This window comes from Anser brachyrhynchus (assembly GCF_964034855.1).
Source record: "Anser brachyrhynchus genome assembly, chromosome: 13".
Taxonomy (NCBI): Eukaryota; Metazoa; Chordata; class Aves; order Anseriformes; family Anatidae; genus Anser; species Anser brachyrhynchus.
In genome coordinates, this window is record NC_137708.1 from 12,061,465 (window position 1) to 12,074,153 (window position 12,689).

Sequence of the window (12,689 nt, forward strand, 5' to 3'; positions counted from 1 at the left end):
AATGTTTCCCTGAAATTACTACTGAATTACTCCAGATAATCAAAAACCCATAGAACACCACTGAGTTTAGAGGCAAGAGTGTATCAAAGAATGTATTAGAAGTGGTATTCAGACATAACTACTGTTACATCTTCAAAGCAGTTATACCTTCAATTAGTAAAGAATGTAGTTGAAATTGAAGCAAGAGTGGCATAGGAATTTGTTGTGAAATCATCAACAGGTAAGTTTTTCAACAATCTCAGTAGCTACATTCAGCAGAATGAAATTTCCACCATAGAAGCCTTCTCTACTTTCACATGATTATAGCTGTAAACTTACTTAAGCTATATGAATTTAACTCCAAAGTATGTAAGTTAAATATGCAGCTCAATGAAAGTTAAACAGAAAAGTTTTATACATAAATGCTCAGTATTTGTGTGGGTATATCACCTTCACAGGTGTATCAGCAAACTCTAATCACTATTTCCTTTTGAATGCTTAGTTGCATCTTAAATCGATATTCCAATATCTTTTAGATATTTATAACATGTAAAAACATCACTAATAAAAACCTCAATCCCAACTATAGTTGAGGTCTAATAACAGCAAAAATAAGAATACTTTAAGAAACAAACAAATAAAAAACAGTAGTTGATTCCCTTCAGGCAGCTTGCACATACAGAATAGAGTGGTAAAATCAAAGAAATTTTACCTTAGAGAACAATCAGAATTAGCGTCCTGCATCACACATATGCAGGAACAGCAATAAACTAGAAGGTACAACTAATTAAGTATTCTTTTAAAAGAAAACTGCTGATAACATTTTGGATCAGGTGTATGTTTGGTTTTTTAAGAATAAACATTTGAAAGCAGGCACCAGACTACAACTACATAGACTCAGGCCCTTTCTTTTTTATCATAACATCAGGGAACAACTTCAGTAAAGAAATAAACCTTATAGATTAGGTACTAACCTCAACTGCTTAATATGCCTCAGGAAAACTTCCCTGTAGCCACTTCTGAGACTGATAAAAACTACCTGGGGAATATGTTTCAGCTGGGCCAACCTGGAACATGATGAGGCCCAAGGGGCAGTGAGGGATATCAGATGAAACAAATAACATCATCAAGGATGCTGGGCAGGAGCACTGGTATTCATCAGCTTTGAGGTTGCTTGATGTGGTTTACAGCAGGACAAGACCCAGGTCTTTTCTATGCTGTATCTGCCTTGCTTTTGTGGTTGGGGGAATTTGGCATATCTTCCCTGGGGTCTGCTGAAATGCTCTTTCTAGGGTGTGCTAACTCTTGAATCCTATGCTAGTCTTGTTTAACAAAGGAACATAACAATACATATGAAATGGTATACAATAAGTGGGTGGAATATAGTAGCCTTCCCCAGGTGAATTTTCCACGGTAACCCTTACAGCCTTTAACTCCTCATAAGAACTGGTCCATTGTATCAGACTGTAAGAAAGAACTTTACTTTATAGAAATGAATGGCTTTTCCTTTTTACGCTTGCACATTCATGCCAAGTATCTGAAAAGCAATATCCATCCAGTAGTTCAAATTACATGTCTCTAGTAGAATAAGGTATTCATAAAATGTCTCCACAGTTTTGCATCTCTACTATTGAGAAACAAATCATTTTGCCTTACAAGTTTTTATGTCTTCTGTATTTATTACTACTATTAAGTTTTCTCCCACTGCAACACTATTAATATTGATTTTGTAATTAAGCAAACCAAAACTCAAGCTGTGAGCTTGAGAACAGTGCTCCACCATTTGCAGTGCACTATAGACAAGGAGGACAAAGAAAAGCAAGTAAGGCTTTATTTTAGCTGAAAGTTTCACAAAGATGGCAGAAGGAAACTTCTTATCTCCTGTATGGATTTCTGTCAAGCTGTCACAGTCCAAATACAGATATCCTTCATGCTCCGAAGTCTTGACCCCTGTCCACTAGTTTTCATACAAAGTTTAACATGTCTAAGCTTGAGTTACTGGCATGCTTTTTTATTTTAAGGGAAAAAAATATATCAGGCACATCAGCGACTATTATGCCCTCTGTATTCAAACTATGAATTGAAAAGGACAGAGACCAGGTGTAGAAAATGTCATCTCAAAATGGAAGTTATGAGCACATTGACAAGAGAAGACATAACAAAGTTTTACAGCCTGGATTGTAATGGTTATTACCACAGACAGCTATAATGAAAATGAGGCTAATGCTTGACATCACACCTCTGTATGATAGGGTTGCTTGCTTCTAGGCAGACAAACTGATTTGTGAAAAAAGCTTAAAGTTCCACCTGGGAAAAACAAACAAACTCACAAAAAACAACCCCACAACCCCACAGTACACGTGTCTTCATTTTCATTTACCTTTTCTTCAGCTGCTAACTAATTCTGAACTAATTCTGAATTTACTTCTTTGAAAGCTGTCTGTCACACAGCTTCCAGGGCAGCTGAGATGATCATGCACAAGCGTCTGGCACCTGTGAAATCAGCTAACCTTTAGAGAACTTCAGATTAGTTGGTGAAAGAATTGCTAGCAAAAATTCTGTCTCAGATGTATAGCTGAGTCAGGAATAAAGTTGCTGATCATGCTAATTAGTGGTCAAATTGCACATGCTAATGAAGAACAAGCTGATAAGAAAAAGCCAATTCTGTTTAAATATCAGAGAGAAATTCCTGACTACTAAGACTTGTATGGAAAGAATTTTCATAGACATCACTACTTACTATTCCAGTCAATACTAAAAAATACTTGTATAATAACGGTACTTCTTACCTGATACCTTAGCCATGCCACCTCATCTCCCCCCAGAATCACAATCCTCTAAGCTGCATTCTTTAAACTTACTATCTAATCTCAGTGAATAGACACTGTGAATACACAGGGGCACCTACTACATTTGTTCTGATTAAAGCCTAACATTTTTTTCCTGATTATTGAATCTTACATCATAAAGCCTTTACCTACACTTTGAACTAATTGTACTTCCTAGATCACTGCCCTTCCTAAGACCTACATGATAAAGCTAATTCTTTCATATATCACCTTAGCAAAAGTACTAATCAAGCTTAAACCTTCACTACTTCTCTGGTTAACTGTTTTCAGCTCCACAGGAGTGTAAAGAGGGAAATGAAAACCAGTTCAAAATAAAAGAACATCTTCAATATAAGTTTATTTCTTCCCATGCCTTAATAAAGAAATGTTTCATATGCCTTTCTGTCCTTGATACTCAGTTGTAGTATCAACCAACAGATAAATGTTCCATGGGATAAAGACCATGCCTTCATTCATTAAGGAAATGCAGAGCCTGAGTTCCTTCAAACATTAGGGGAGTCAATGAAGCAATATAGTAATAAACTAGCCAACAGAGAGGTCTGGACTAATGTTAGTCTGTACAAAACTAAAAAGATTGTACATGGGAATGAGTGCTCTTACACAGAAGCAAGAGACTAGAAATAAAGTTAAAGACAAGAGCAGAAGTTTAAAATGTAACTACCAAGGTAAGTAAAAACAAGACAATCTTATCAGTGCCTTATTAGTGCATGAAAATAGAGGGAGAGGCCAAGTAGCTATTATTTTTACTTTTACGGATGCCAGACATACAAGATAGCAGTCTAAGAGATAATAAGCAGACAGAGGAGAATTTCCTACTGGAAAATTTACTGGCATTTGATTGATTGTTGTATAGTTAATTAAATGCTCTTCATTAAATTTGAGCTCAGTGGGTAATGGTTGTGCTTTGCTATATGCTACATATATTTTGTATAAATATGTGCATTTAATATTTTTGAAAGAAAAATAATACAATTTTTTTAAGGAATCTGTTTTTTTTTTTTTTTAATATAAGTTTTAACATATCAAGTAAAGAAAACCAATTGTATCCATATTTTTGTCAGGCAGTTCTGACTAGGAAAGATGCCAAAAACATTTATAATTAAGAGTTCATCAAACAAGGCTTGTTTCACTTGGTTGTAGGTTGTAGGTTCATTTGGTTGTAGGTTGTTTCATTTGCTTGTTTTAAAAACAGTGTTTTAAAATTTAATTTTTAAGACTGCAAAATAAAATATTTGTCAAAAAAAAGAAAAGATGAAACTCTTATCAAATTCTAACATTTTTTCTAATACTTTTTCTACTCCCACCATTTTAAGGTTTTTTTGTGTGTGTCATACAAAAAGCCTCCAAAGTCAAGAGTAAAACCCATTATGAAGATGACTGACATCCAAAACTAGTTTAAAAATAATGTGAATTAGACACAGTTATTAACAAAAGGGCAAATCTGTATTGCCAAGCAACACAGTACAGTTAGCCTTATGACTGCCTAAATGTAGTGGTACTATTACATATCTGAGCAATCACTATGATCAATGTCCTACAAGCAGGAATTGAAATATCATCAGCGTGTAGTGAATGTTGTGAAATTCTCTCATTTTTAACACGTAGAGCTAAACCTGAAGAGCATCTTCGGCTGCTAGTCAAGCCAACGCTATAGAGGACAACTTCTCACCGAAGCAGGGAGTGTGCAGTACAAACCACCTTTTTGAGATATTTTATGTTAAGTTCACTTCCTCTAATTTCACTTACCTAATTCATTTATGCTTTCTGCTGCATTTATTTTCTCTTTTTCTAATAATTAGTCTCTTGGTTACTTTTCAGGTGGAGAAAGGGAAATCATAAACTGGGTTGGAGGGAGGGGGGTAAAAACTGGGGAAAATCAATCAAGCAAACAAAAACCAGAGCTCTGAGAAGATTCATCTACACGTCCTAGAAAATAGAGGTATAGAGGCCTGAACATTCTTTCTACCTCTAACCTATAGGCCAAGAACTCAGAGTAACTGTCCAATACAGGTCATGCGTTTTTGTCATCTGCAATGACATAGTCCCTGGACTCTGTTCAAGATGTAGTAGAGCACTGCCTCATTGGCAGTTTTACAGCTATGGATGGCTCCCCTTTGAATCTATTGCCCCAAGTTTTTTTTTTTTTTGTTTGTTTGTTTGTTTGTTTATTCAAAGTTCAAGGAAGCTGAAGTGGTTGGCATTAGCAGAATACTTTTGTATGTGATTAAAATAAAGGATGATATCTGGAAAAGCATCATACATTGCATTTTACTTCATGCATAGCTCTGACAATTACAAGAAAATAATAATTTAGAATCTCCAACGCTCTCAGGAAAGGTATTTTAAAAATGTTACTACAGATTTCAGCAGGAAACAATTATGTTAAAGCAAAGAATTAAAATGAATTTTTAGATCACACAAGAAAATGCTACATGTGAAGTAATGACCTTATGCTCCAAATCAGCTCATATCTTCATGCAAGGAAATTTAGGAAGGAAAATAGATAATACTCCTACTAGTAAGTAAGTACTACCTCTCCTGACAAAGTAATACATATTAGGTTTAACAAATGCTATTTGCGTTAAAGCTCAATGGAGAGGTTTCACTTACGTGTATCACTTACTGGTGTCAGTGATGTCTATCCTTCACATTATCAGCCTTGGATGAAATTAATTCTCCACTTACAGCAGAATTTAGGAGATGGTAAAGACTGAATGTTTTCTTGATTTTCCCCTCATATATCTGTTGCACAAGCTGTATATTTTTAACAACAGATTTAAGAGAATGTATGTGTGCTTAATTTTTAAGGTATTTTTTTCTTCTGATGTACGATAGTCAGTTGGTTGGGACTTGACAGAATTATCACAAATTGTGCACGTGTCACACCTCCAACAGACTGACAGGACGCCTTCTGGAATGCATGGAGCACATGGCAAAGCCCTAAAAACGTGCCAATTTATTTAAATTTTATGAATTACACCTTGATGTAAGTGGTTCCTCTTCTCTTGGCAGCATCTGTCAACTGACCACACACACTTCAGCAGTTTCTCCTTGTTAAACATTTCAAAATTGAACTGAATTCAAAATTGAACTTAATTGTTCAGTGGCCTGTCTATCCAGCTACATACAACAGCTACAAACGAGCAGAAAAAAATTGTTTTGTAGTGATGAAAGAAGTAGCCTTCCACTCTGCATTAAATAACAATTCAGGAGATGATATGCTTACTGGTGCCTCTGTGGTCCCAGTAAGATAGATTATGCATGAGCAGAGTTATTTTACATAAGTATGATTTTTTTTGTGCAGTATATTTGATCCATTGCAACACCACGTATGATTTATCGCATGTGACTGCTAGGCATTTTACGGACATCTTGCAGTCTAGGCTTCCAAGTACCAAGAAAAGCAACCAAAAGCTATAAAAATATAGCATAAATGATTTATTTATTTTTTTTTAATTTTATTATTTATTCAAGAGACAGGATTTAATGGGAAATTTCATAGCTGAATGTCTGGATGTATTAGGAATCACTACTGGATCAAACTGCACTTGGGTTCTCTATTCTCATGACTTACGATGGCTGTGTTTCTACCCACGGACTAGGGCGCCTCCATCTCTCCTGTTAGTACACAGTAAGGGAATGTTGAAGCAGATTAGAAAGGTTTTTACTGCTGCTTGACTTGTTCCTCGGAGACAGACAGGATTTCAGTCTGTGTGGCATCTTTCAGAAAATGTACTGCACCGATTCTCTGTACCTGGCTTTGAAAGTAACTGCATTTTGCTGGAAATACTTCTTAGAATCAGTTAAATGGCTAGCATTCATCTTCTTTAAATCAAAGTAAAATTAAATCAAGCCAAATTGAAACCAGCTTTGCCTGCCAAGGAGTTTCAGAGAGCTGGCATCTCTAGAAGAATCCAATTGGGCTACAGCAATGGCAGAGCTCTGACCGGAACCCAAACAAGTTTTACAGCAATGAGGATGTGTAGATAAGAAAGCCAGAACTGAAGCGTAACCACAGAATGTCACTCTTCAAGTCACAGGCAGCAGTCTTATAGTATGACATGAACTAAAATTACATACTTTTCACAGAGAATCCTCACAGAGAGCAGGAAAAGGATTGCACAAAGATCAAGGGAGAAACACAACCCTTACTGCCAACTTTTAGATTGAAAATTGACTTTTCTTAAGCCACATTTATTCCTCCTTTGCTGCATCTTTTTGTGTCATCCTATTACTTTTTCCTTAAAAATATCAACATGTAAGCAATTAAAATGTAGAGATGTACACCACTACCCGGATTTTACTAGTCTGTCATTATCAGCATAGGAAATGATTTTCCCATTTAGATTCTTTCTCTATCTGATTGCATAGCAAATATATAACGACTTCATTTTATAGGATTTGCTATTCATACCTTTCATATGTTTATGTTAAAAAGGAGTTTAAGTTATGTCTGAGTAACTGTATATGAAGATCATGTGTATTTTGCAATGGTTCTACATTTGGCATACCTCTTCTAAAATACTACAAATATTAATATACAAGTGTAGATTTTTATGGCTATGGATGTTAAAACTGGCTAGTACAGTTATTTCTCTAATGTCACTCTAGGTTACCACTGAAATTGGATTTACAGCATTTAATTTCTCCAATAAGTATAGCATCAGCCACAGAACTTATGTAAACAGTACTCAGAGAAATAAGATGATGAAGCAGAGATTCTTCTGACTCCAGTAGCTTCAAATATAACCCTATTATGATATATAGCCATTGCATGCAATAAACAAGCAGAAAGCATGACTAACTTTTCAGCTGGCATAATGCAAGCCATAGCAAGTTGCAGAAAACCATGCTGGCAACTGAGCAGGTCTATTTCCTTTTACAATTGGAACAAGCGATGGATGTTGGTGTCTTGAAAAATAACAAGGCCAGAAAACTGGATTCACAGCTCTCCAGCTGAGGTAGTTTATTATCTGGCTCTGACATAAAGAAAAGGAATTGCAAACTAAACAAAACATATTTTAAAACCTGTAGTAGAATATATGTATTTATGCCAGCCCCACATTGGTCTGGAATACGGTCATTACATTTCCCCCCACTTCCCAGTGGCCAGTAACTGATACATTAACTATGCTCCATGAAAGATACCCGTCATATGAATTCAGTCGTATACTGGCAAATCAAAAAGAATGGGTAAACTCACCCATCTGATGCACATGAAAAACAACCATTATGTTGCTTAATGTATTAATTCACTTTTCCTTATGATTTAGAACATTATTTATATCAGCTGGAGTTTTACTCTAAGGCAATAAAATCAATGTAGTTTTCTCCCATGGAAGCATCTTTATGTCTCAGTTTTGCTACCTTATCTTTCCAAGGCATGCTTTACATAATTAAAAAAAAAAAAGTTCAATAACTCAGATATTCCAGTGTTACAACCAATGTGGCAGACTTCCTTTTTCTACACTGAACCATTCCAAACTCACAAGCAAATCTCAATCCCCTGGAAATAGGGTAAAGTTCTTTACAGCACATACTTCTCTTCACTTTATCCTCTATTACTAAATTAACATTTTTTGACATATATGTATATGTATTATGGTATTTGGAAACTGTAAAAAGGAACCATTTCTTTTCTGTGTGTGCCTATTGCTCTACAGGATTCCAGAAACAACTCAGGGATAAGGAAAGATTACCAATGAAAACTAAAATTATATTTTTATTTCTTATGCATACTATAGGTTGCCAATACTAAATATAGTTTGCCATCTTTTCAAAATCTTAATTTCCTAAAATCAGTAACAGAAAAACTTATTTTTTTCCTCAAATGGGTATAATTAAAAAAATAGTAATTAGTGTCCCAAAGCATTAATTAGATCACCATATATTAACATGTATTTTAAGTCATCAAAAGAAAAGAAAAAGGAAAAAGAAGAGAAAGAAAAAGAAAAATATTTGAATAAAATTGTAACAAAGATTAGAAAGAACCCATGACTATATATATGGCCATGGTGAGAAACATTTCACATTTCTCATTCAAGGAAAACATTTGAGTAAACGCTTCTTAAAAGGAGTTTGAATGTCCCTACTTCTGATTCCTATTCTAGCTCACCAAAAAGCTACTGGGACAACTTTGATGTGAAAGCATTATTTGTCACTTACCTGATATATCTTATTCGCTGCTGTCACATAATCCAAATTTCCCATTTATTCCTGTAACAGGCTCTGATTTCATGCAAACACTCAGAAATGTCACTGAGGCTTCTTTGGATGCAAAGGAAGATCTGAACACATCTGAGTCAATTCCTAGTCATGGGGGAACTACGCAAAATGCCCTCCAAAGCCCCTCCCCCCCCCACCGAACTGTGTGGCAAGATTGCCACTCTCATTCCTTTGTCATCCTGCCCAGAACCTCCTGCAATTTTTGTCCTGTGCTGGTCAAATGGAAAAAACTACAAGAAACTCCTTTATACTCATGGGTCTTTGACTGTTGCAAATCAACTGTTCCTCTGATTCTTCAAAATTCATTGTGCCCGTTTATTATTACATTTTATCTGACCTGGATTTTTTTTTTTTTAAATCTAACTGATGAATCACTGAAAATTTGGGGAAATAGACATTTTGAATTAATTTTATTTTAGGAAAGTTAGATTTGCCTTATATCACACATATTCAAAATACTTCAGAATGCCATACACTATGCTGATCAAAACCAAACAATCTGTTGCTTCAGCTATGCAGTGCTCTTTCTTACACAGTTAACATCATTTTGCATTCTGGTGGGGACAGGGAAATTCCTATACATTATCTTGATTCTGACAGTGACCAGTTTAAACTTTGAAACATGAGACTGAAATTCTGCATTTTAAAACGCCAGCTTCACAAATATAACATTTCAGCTACTGTCAGCCTAAAGTCCATTTGAAGCTGTCCAACTGAGTGTTATGTGGATTTTTTTCTTTCTACCTAAACAATAAAATATTCCTTCCAAAATTATTTGTGGCTGAATATTTTCATTGGAAAATAAAATACCGAAAGCAAATTATTACTTTAATTTCACAGGAAACTGGCTTTATGAAGCTGCTTTTCTGAGAGGGTTTGATGTGAGTCATCATATCAAGTTGTGCCCCTTTGCTAATTTTCTTTATTACTGCAATTCTACATGTCTACTGTGACCAGTTAGAACTGATTAGAAATCACTGCTTGAGCTATTTAAAATGGCTACTTTAATTTTTTATTCTGTATTTATGAGGTCTCACATTTTATTTTGTTTACTTAATTGCAAGGGTTTCCTTATTTCTTTTTCTCTCCAACTTTGATGCCTCAGCTAAAAATAGCTACAGCATACTTTTAATATCCAAAGATCCTGACAGTAATTAAGAGGTACATCATCCTCGTAAGTTACTCTGCATTCATATAGCTATTTAGTCTTAGACTTTCAGAAGCAGCTCCAGTTTATCTGCTTAATTTCCATATGTATGTATATACCACGTGGCCTACAGAGCAGTAGGTTACGGCTTTGCACTTCTCTGAAATGAACTATATCTCATAATAAAGGCAAATTCCTTGTATGAAAACCATGCCCCAATGTTCAAGGGATTCGAAGAGGTAAATCTCGCTGATTCGCACAAATGGCTGCAGTGCCCTAATTATGGCATTTTATGATTGAGGCCCTGAACTATCGAAGTTCTTAAGTACGTACTTAACTTTTAATTCAATAGAAGCATTCACCTGTTTGAAATGCTTAAATACTTTCATGAATTGTGATCCAAATAAAGTGAACAAGCAATGAAAAAAAGAGGCAATAAAATGTACTTATGCAGTAAATACTCTGAAGCTTATTTCAAGAAGCTGCCCCATCCACTAGCTATGCAGCTGCAACCATCACAGGCTGCAAGCATACTCAGATTTGCTCATTCTAGGAGTGAAGCTGAAGCACTCAAATCTTTTTCCTCTTCTCCCCTCTCTTCCCTTTCCTGAGGATGTGCATATCTGTCTTTTGCTGTGCAAAGCCATCCATCCTGAGACATCTATGCTTACCTCACCTGTTCGCCTATGAAACTCTTGAGAGAACACATGGTGAAGAATCAAAGGTGAGGTTCTGGCTCCTTTACAATGCTTCAACTAAAATAATCATAATACAGTAGAAAGTTACCATAATGCTCTAACTAGGACATCTGTCCAACTAGCCAAAGTTCCCAGGTAGCTTTTCTAAACAAGAAGCCATATACAAAGGAAATCTGTAGACTGACTGGACTAGACTCACTTCTCCTAAGAATAAACCCCCAACTTGCAATTAACTCTGCCTTCATTTGTAGTCTTTGGTCTTTTCTTTCATTTTCTACAGCCATTTGAAACCCCTCCATTTATCAAAACATTTTACTGGTGTTCAAATAAATAGGCTTGATCTTACCTCTTTAATCTTGATTTTGGCTTTCATTTTGAGTTACCTACTTTATTCTCATGCGTCACTTTAGATTAATTTGCTATGCTAAGTACTTGCCAAATAAATAATGAGCTTTCAAACGAGTCCATATGTAATAAGGCAAGGATTCAATTATTCCTAACACCATTAACATTTTACTACTGTATCAGGGCCTTAGCTGAAAATATGATAGACACCTTTAGGATTTCCAAGAGCCTCAGTATCTTACTTGCAAACCATTGCTACTGCTAAGACATTAGCATCTAATGATCTGTAATAATGACAAAAAGAGGGCAATTCTTTGCAGTGATCCCTACAACCATTCTCTATGTTCCTTATTTAGTTCCAAACTTAAATTCACAGAAAGTACCTGCCAACTGCTGGAAGCTATTATTTTGGAGAGGAGAAAGAGAATAAAGAGTCTAAAAATATGTAAAGAGGGACTTTTATTATTATTTTTTTTTAAGCAGTAAATGTCTTTGAATTAATTTTGTTTCCTATATAATTGTCCTTAAAACCAATACTTGCATGAGAGCCACAGGTAAAGTTATTAGCTGCAGCTGAGGCCCACCTGTGTAGAAAACTAGATGTGAATTAAAGGTAGTCTCCTGTACATTCTGCAGAGATGACAGACCAAGAAGGAATGAGCAACATAAGTACAAGTAAATGAGGTGATGCCACAAAACCCGCCAGTGGTATGTGGGGAAGGGATCCTATTCCCAGCCCCTGAAGATGACACTGTGAATACCAGCATCTGGGCTATGACAGTTTGAGACATACTTGTATTCACTTTTCAAAAGGTAGCCTGTCTCCTGGGCTGGAGCCCTTAACAAGTCAGATCTTAAAATATTCCAAAATCACTCACAAATTTCTTTGAGAATTCTATCACCAACAAAGAGAAGGAACATTATTTGTTTGAAAAAAAAAATATGCAGTTTCAAGGATTTGAATTTTCCCAGTTCTTTTCTATAGTAATTTGGCTGGTAGAAATTAAACATACGGTTTTTTGAAAATACACGATCAAAGAGCAAAACCAGTCATTTTTTTTTTATTTCAGAATTTACTTCCATAATTGCACATTCAGCACTTCTCCCTATTTTATCGCTAAGAATGGAGGTAAAGAAGCAGCTTCTTGATCCATCAAGTCCAGTCCTTTGCGATCCCAGAAAGCAAACAATAATATAGCAAGATCAACACTTACATGCCCTTATACACTTCTAGGCAGAAAGCATTTTAACACCTTGCAAGAAACTAAAAATCATATATACAAAGTGCACAACTATAAGGTGCCATAACAGAGTATGAAGGCATAAGGGAATAACCAACCTCACAGATTTTACCAGCAGGAAGGAATTTATGCAACATTTCGAGGCCACATGGCCACGATTAAGCACTATCAAGTAGGCATTTACTTTTGGAGATCTGGAATCTGA

At 35.6% G+C, this 12,689-nt stretch overlaps 1 protein-coding gene across 27 annotated transcripts in view; it reads right to left on the bottom strand.

Moving 5' to 3' along the window:
• The window catches only part of SLITRK4 (SLIT and NTRK like family member 4), a 242,968-nt gene extending 239,764 nt beyond the window's left edge, over positions 1 to 3,204 (bottom strand). For 18 of the 27 annotated variants that reach the window (XR_013939058.1, XR_013939059.1, XR_013939060.1 and 15 more), the window contains exon 1: positions 954 to 987. The gene's annotated coding sequence lies outside the window, so the exon portion shown is untranslated. The other 9 variants (XR_013939070.1, XM_080554671.1, XM_080554667.1 and 6 more) reach the window with 4 other exon arrangements.
• Positions 3,205 to 12,689: the final 9,485 nt, after the last annotated feature.